Source organism: Emys orbicularis, chromosome 5 (assembly GCF_028017835.1).
Source record: "Emys orbicularis isolate rEmyOrb1 chromosome 5, rEmyOrb1.hap1, whole genome shotgun sequence".
NCBI classification, from domain to species: Eukaryota; Metazoa; Chordata; order Testudines; family Emydidae; genus Emys; species Emys orbicularis.
Window position 1 is genome coordinate 17,081,314 of NC_088687.1, and position 7,176 is coordinate 17,088,489.

Below are 7,176 nucleotides of genomic sequence, written 5' to 3' on the forward strand. Positions count from 1 at the left end.
AGGAGCTGCTGCGTGCGTGTGTGAGTCCTTTGCTTACAATGGCAGATAGGGCCTTGATTGCACTTAGCTGCATTAGGAGGTCAGACAGGGAGATACCCATTTGTTTCAGTTTGACCCCAGCCAAATTGCTTTTTGATAGTCAAGAGTGTTAACTGAACTGGAATTCTTCATCTAGCCCTAGGGAGGAAAGCAGTGGTTCAGGTCAAATGAACATAAAGGCTTTTGTTTTTTGCCTTAAATAGCATTCTCATTTTCCTACTCTCCAAAGCATTGAGATGGGACTGTACATTTTGAAACAATGTCTGATGGATCCGTTTAATTTTTTGCTTTCCAAAGAATACACTTTTGGTGTCGATAAACTATTTTATGAACTTCTGTTTATTTTGGTTGTCGGAAGCAACAAAAAGGTACCTCTACACTGAACATATTTTCTTACTTTCACTGTTTTAATGAATGACACTTTTTACAATCATTTTCATATGAGAAATTTGTTCAGAGTCAAGTTATAATTTATAAGGATTTTTTTTTCTGCATCTTCTCTTTTTGCTGCACTTTTTACTTCTGACTGTACCTCAAACTCGTATATCCAAATCTGTCTTTTTTTTAAAGTTTGATTCCTCTCCTCTTAGAAGTCAACTCTTTTTTTTAAAAAAACACAACAATCTGTACATTGTAATTTGTGCCATGATGTTGAATCCTTTCTTTCTCTTTTATTTGGGAAGGATTTTCTTTTATCCAAGGGAGATAATGCATTTTAAGTTCATGGAGGGGAACGCTTCATTTATAAATGACCCTGATTCCAGTCCCCCACTCCTACTCTTTCTTGAACAGCTGGAAGAATAAGTCTTATTCTGTCCATCAAACTATCATTTCGAAGTCTGTGTTTAAAATACCTCTGTCATGACCCTGTGGCATTCCTGCTATTATAGGTCCACAGGGATGGAGCTGCTTTTCAGGGGAAACAAAGGGAGGCAAAAGTCATTCCATAGGTGTATCAGATAACAGCCATCAATGTCATGGCCTGTTATCAAATGCTGTCATCATTATACTCAGCAAGTAAATCCCTCTCCCGAGACTCCTACTCCAAAGGTAAATGATTCCTGTGAGTGCATCTGCCTTTTGTAACAAAACGATGGGCTGTGGATTTAAAGGCTGGTCATGTACTACAGGAATCAGTCCTATTCGAAGAATGTGTGAGTTGCTGTTGACATCCAACCAGTGGGCCAAATGGGGTGCACGGGTGTAACTAAAAGCAGAATTAGGTTCTTTGGGTTGGATCCTAAACTGGTGTAAATCAGCCTCGTTCCCATGGACTTCAATGGAGCCACGTTGATTTATTCCAACTGATCATTTGGCTCATTATCACTCCAAATGGAACATAGTTCTGCAAATGTTTTAACTCATATGATTTATGCGATTTATTTATTTAATTGATTAATATACACTTCACACGGAAAAATGTTTTATTTGATCTTAAATATAGCAATGTGGCAATAAACAATATTATAGCTACTTGAACCTTTGAAAGTATTTTTTCTAGTTATGGTAGAGTGGTGTAGATTTTAAATGTCAATAATTATTCATTTATATTTTGTCTAGTAACTAATTATGCATATAAAAGAATTTTGGACATACACACAGATCTAGCTGTGTTGTGTATGTACAAAAAATACTAGAGTTGAAACTGATCACCAATTAAGCCTTAATAGACTTTACAATGGCTTGCATTAGTAGAACCAAAACTCTCATATTAACTGTACTAATATATTTTAGTTGCATATCAGTAATAACAAAGCCATGTGCTACTTTCAAATATTTTACCAAAAAATCAATAATCATACAAAATATTATTTCCATTAAAAGCTTGGCTTTTCATCCATCATTGTTTTGAGTGAGTTGAAGGCCTTTTCCCAAACATTTCATTTAATACAGTTTAAATATAAGCATACTACATAGTGTCTTTATTTTTAATAATGGGAATAAAGAGATTTTGCCTACATGCATACACTATAGATACCGCAAGAGATGGTGATGCCATAATAAAGTATAACTGTGTTTAATTTTAAAACATAGTTGTGTAATTTCTCTTTTCTTCTGTCAACTATCCTACAATGTTTTTATTGAATATGAAGAATGGATGTTGCTAAATTAGCTACTACAAATGTTTCTATTAAAGGGTTTGGCAGGAGATAATATTGTTGACAGTAAAGAGTGAGGCAAAATGAGCATACATGCTCCTTTTGTACTACATGCTCCACATATTTTACATGATGACAAAAGAACCCAATCACTTATCTTGTACACTTATTTTGACTTGATTAGCAACAGCAAAGGTAAAGCAGAACAACACAGATGTGTTATGCGGGCCCGTGCTCATTAATTTCAAATGCTAAAGCCAAACTAAAATTAAAAAATTCAAATTGCACTTCTTATCTACAGTTTACCAGCCATACACAATTACATATAATTAATGTTCAGTGAAGCATAGGACTACCTAAATTAACTAACTGAATGAACACATATGCAGAAGACATATATAATACAACACCTTCCTAATCCTCATTACCCAGGGGATCTACACATACAATACGTGGATGGTTATGTCTGATGTCAATAAGCAGAACTGTCTTTACCGGTAGAATAATAACAACCAAAATATAGTCAGGATTTGCTATGAAATGTAATTGTCTTCTATCACAAAACACAAATTAAAAAAATTACATTTAGGGAAGAATCTTTGCAGATAGCCCAGCCTGTACAACAAAGAACATTCTTCTCTTTTATCTATGTATTGCCCCTCATAACAAATCCAAAATCCAGCTGTAACTTTAGTGTCACATTTTAGTAACAGCAGCTACCAGAATAAACAGATCTCTGTGTCCCTGGCAAAATAACACATTTAGAATTCTTTCAGAGATAGCCCATATCCTGCCACAAGAAGGACCACCAATTTTACCAACTAGGTCCCCAATCCTGCAAGCACTCATGTGCATAACTTTACCCATGTGAGTAATCCAATGGAGATAATTATGATTTCTATGACTATAAGAACCTCAATCAGGGCTGAGGGCACCGTGGTACAAAACCCCCCGCACAAAGACAGTTCCTGCTCCAGGGAGCTCACATTCTAAGATAAACCATGCTGTTTCACTGTCAGACTGGCATCTCTTTTGCTTAATAAGATTTTGAGTCTGAACAAACTGACCACCACTTGTGGAACAAAACAAAACATAGATTTTGAAACCAAATGAAAATTGACTGTTTTGCCTGTTTCTACTCACAGTGAAATTTCCATCCCTTCATCAATCCATTGGATTGTTGCCAATGCTTGGATTCTATTTAAGAGAGCTTGATTTATAGGGGCAACCTATTTATAGCAGAAAGGATAACTTTTATCCCTGTATTAGAGAGCTCATGTTAGGCTATGATCCTGCAAACATTTAAGCACATGAATTACATTACTCACATGTGCAGTCCACTGAAATAAAGGCTCTGACCCTGCAGCCCATAGGAACTTGGGCATGACTCATCATCAAGGGAACTCTTTCTAATGGTTTTAATAGGAGTTACCCTGGGACCTGAAGAAGTCCCAGATCAGTGGGACTACTCCCATGAGCAAGGGTTGTAAGATTGGACCCACTATCATCACGATATCTGCTTTGTTATTTTGCAAGCCATATAAACTGTTCTATTGGAATACCAGAAGGTGTCCGAATAAATTTTACTTTTAATTCAATAGTCAATGTGGTTAATTCCACTAGACTAGACACCCCCCAGCACACAGAAGAAGGGATCTCTCTATATCCTACAGAGAGATTAGCAAACATGTAATCTCATAGTTATAGGTCCAGTTCAAATGTGTTTCTCATTAAATCTTTTGCTATTCCCTCTGTGGGAAGTGGAGAATTTCTCAGATTTCAGTGCAGTCAGGTGAAATTCTGCTGAGGAAGCAATACCAGGCTTCTTTTTTCTCCAGGGTACAATTAAACCAATGCTTCCCTAGCAGTATTTTACCTTACTGTGGGGTTCTTTCTAGTGCATTTAAATTCCACAGAGTTCAGTGCCTTTTTACTGGATGACTGCTGTTGTTGATCCCATGGTTCTGTTAATCCGGAGCACACATGGGATTACAGGTGGGGTTTTACGAGATTATTAAAAAATGTTTAAACAAGAATTCTAAACCCCGCAAAATGTATCATGAATAAAATTGTTAGGGGCACAGGAAGGCTGTCCATATGGACCCAATGCCTTCACACCACCTCCATTTCCACGCCTGGAGCGTTTGGCTCTGTTGGAGGGCCGGGATGTGAGGGCTTTTCCCTGCTAAGAGCTGTGCCCAGAATCCCTCTCCAGGGAGGTTTCTTAACTTGGAAGGGGTCCTCTCTGCACTAAAGTTAATGTAGCTTCATGCGGAAAGGGTCACTCCAAGCAGAGGAACCCCTGCTGTCCAGGAGAGGGATTAGTACAATCTGTGGGAGATGATGCATAGTCTATTAGTAGCCCTACCCCCTCCCAATCCCTTTCCTTGTATGGATCTCAGGGCAAGGGATGTCCGAATACAGAATATGAAGTTTGGGTGCAGGTCTAAAAAAAAAGTTTCCTTTGATATCAGTAGAAACATTTTTTTTATTTTTATTTTTTTGCTTTTGAGGCTTTAAAAAAATGATTTAAAAAAATAATAAAATAGTGAGAAATTCCGAAACCAAATGTCTTTCCAAAATGACAAACCAAAACAGTTCGCTTTGGAAAGGCTGAAATGAACTGTTTTGACATTTACGAATTTCCCCCCATCCAAGTAATTGACTCTAATTCATGTCCACCTAAATCCACATTCTTCAGGGAAAAAAGGTTTTGCACGAAAATTTTGCCCAGCTCTACTCAGGACCCGAGGAAGGCTCTTGGCGGGGGGTGGGGGTGGGGGGGAATTGTGCCATGGGAGGCATCTGATACACCTTGCTCTGTGAGGGGGAAGCCGAGGCAGTACTTAAGATGTTCTGTGTGGCAGTATGCTGTATATTTTGTGAACGAATTCATGTTACCGTTTTGAAAAAAAAACAAGGACAGAGATTTCTCCCAGAAGCACATAAAATTCACCGAGCCAAGCAAGAATTCAGCAGAGTTCCCTGTCTGGCGCCTGGACTGAATTTGGTCCATATTCTTCACTACAGGAACTATTACTATGTGATGCTGAATAAACAGACGTTTGCATCAGCAGTGATGAAGTTAAGATCCAGGGCCAGATTTACTAAGTCCCTCAGCATTGCCCTGCTTGGTGGTCTAAGGTACAAATTTCTAGGGAATATATTACCTAGCTGTATTTGCATACCGGAGCCAGGTAGATGTTAGGAAATGGGGACATGTTAAAGCTTAATATCTGACATTTCTGAAAACCCCAGAGTGAGCGCTGGCTGCCAAACTGAACAGTGAACTAAATAAAAGTGGACTTTAAGCGGTGGGAAGCAGGTCGGTCCCTCTGCACCAATGTCAGCCTCAAACGATTGTCTTACACAGTCTATCACCAGCTTCATCTGTTGCAGCTCTGGCCTGTACAAGGACTTTCTCACTACCCAACACAGTGCTGGAGACAAAAAAGTCAACTCTTTTCCCTCTGGGTACTCTAGTAAGTCCAGTTGGCTGGGGTAATGAGATTGAACGCACTCGTGTGCCCCTGTTCCCTCATTGCTCAGCTTTATCCACCAGACACAGAATGGTGAGTGAGTTCTCCCTCTGTGCTGCATTACCTGTACATGGGATCCGACGGGGATGGGGGAAACTTAAAGGAAAACAGCCCTCTATTCCTAGCATACACAGACCAAATCCATTGCCTTAATTCTCAGGCACAAAGGATCTGTAGAGAGCAGCAGAGGCAACTCTGAGGGAAGCCCGTCTCCACAACATTCTGAACACACTCCACCTACGTCGAGGGGCAACCTTGAGCTATGCAAATGTATGCTGGCCCTGGAGATCCTAGAGTGATGGAAAGGAAAGGAGGAACAGGAGAACCCTGCCATTGGGGCTGGTGATAGCCCTGGGACATTTGGTGCTCAAGAGGTACATGAGAATCCCCCCCTCCTCCCCAGAGACTGGGAAAATGACCAACAAGTTGCTGAACTAAGCCAAACAGTTCTCCATGCCCTCACCCTATCCCTGCTCCTTAGCCCCACAGATTCCATCCCTTCCCCCCATCTCCTCCTCATCCTCTCTCCTCTCCACCACCAGACATCAGCCCCCACTGCCGACAGACAGCTCCCCTGACTCAAGGTGGATTTGTAACTGTAGTAAAGTGGTCATGATAGGGTTAACTAGGCTCTCCAGAGTATTATGGCCTTGAGCCACCCTCCACCCCTCCTTTGCTTCTTGTTTTGTGGGTGGGAGTTTTCCCTCCCCACTCTGTTATGATGCTGTTGAATAAAACAGCAAGTTCCCAGCCTACCGTCCAGTGGCCCTTTGATAGCGGTAACCATCTGCACAACACTCACCTACCCTCTGGGCTGCCGCTGCCAGGTGCCTGGCTGTATTTCCAGATTATTTTTTTACCCCTTCTTTGGCTGTGGAAAGCAAAGAATTCCCTAGGGACCGGAGCCACTGATGACTTTGCCCACAGAATGCAGAAGGTGAATGCTACCATTTCCCATAGTGCTGAGCTTTCCCCCTTTTCCCCCTTTCCCTTGTACCACTTTGTCAATTTATTTTCAAGGGAGGAGCAGTTTTTTCTCTAAAGGACCTTAGACAAAATCTTTTGGCAGAGTCCAGCTGCCAGTCTGAGCTTGGCACCAACTTGTATTTTTCCTTTCAGATAAGTGGTCAGGAGGGGCTGGAAAGTTGTGAGCGGGGGCTGAGTGTCACTATTTAAGACAGAGAACAGTCATAGCCAGGCTTAGGAGATGGGGGTTGCTTCAGCTCCACCTTTAAGTTTCAAAATGGAAGCTTCTCTCTCCCTAGTCACCTTGAGAACTGTCTTTCAGGGCCAGCTAGGCAGTGGGCAGAGAGGTGATGTCATATGCTCATTACCACATGGTGCCAAAAATCAGGCAGAAGGGTTCTGAAATGGGCCTTTTCATCCTGCCCACTCTTACCACTCCCCAGCAGAAGGCGAAGGGGCAACATCCAGGTCAGAAGTGAGATGTCAGTGGCAGGGCATTGGAAGAGGAAGAAGGAACATGCTTGCAGCAGGAT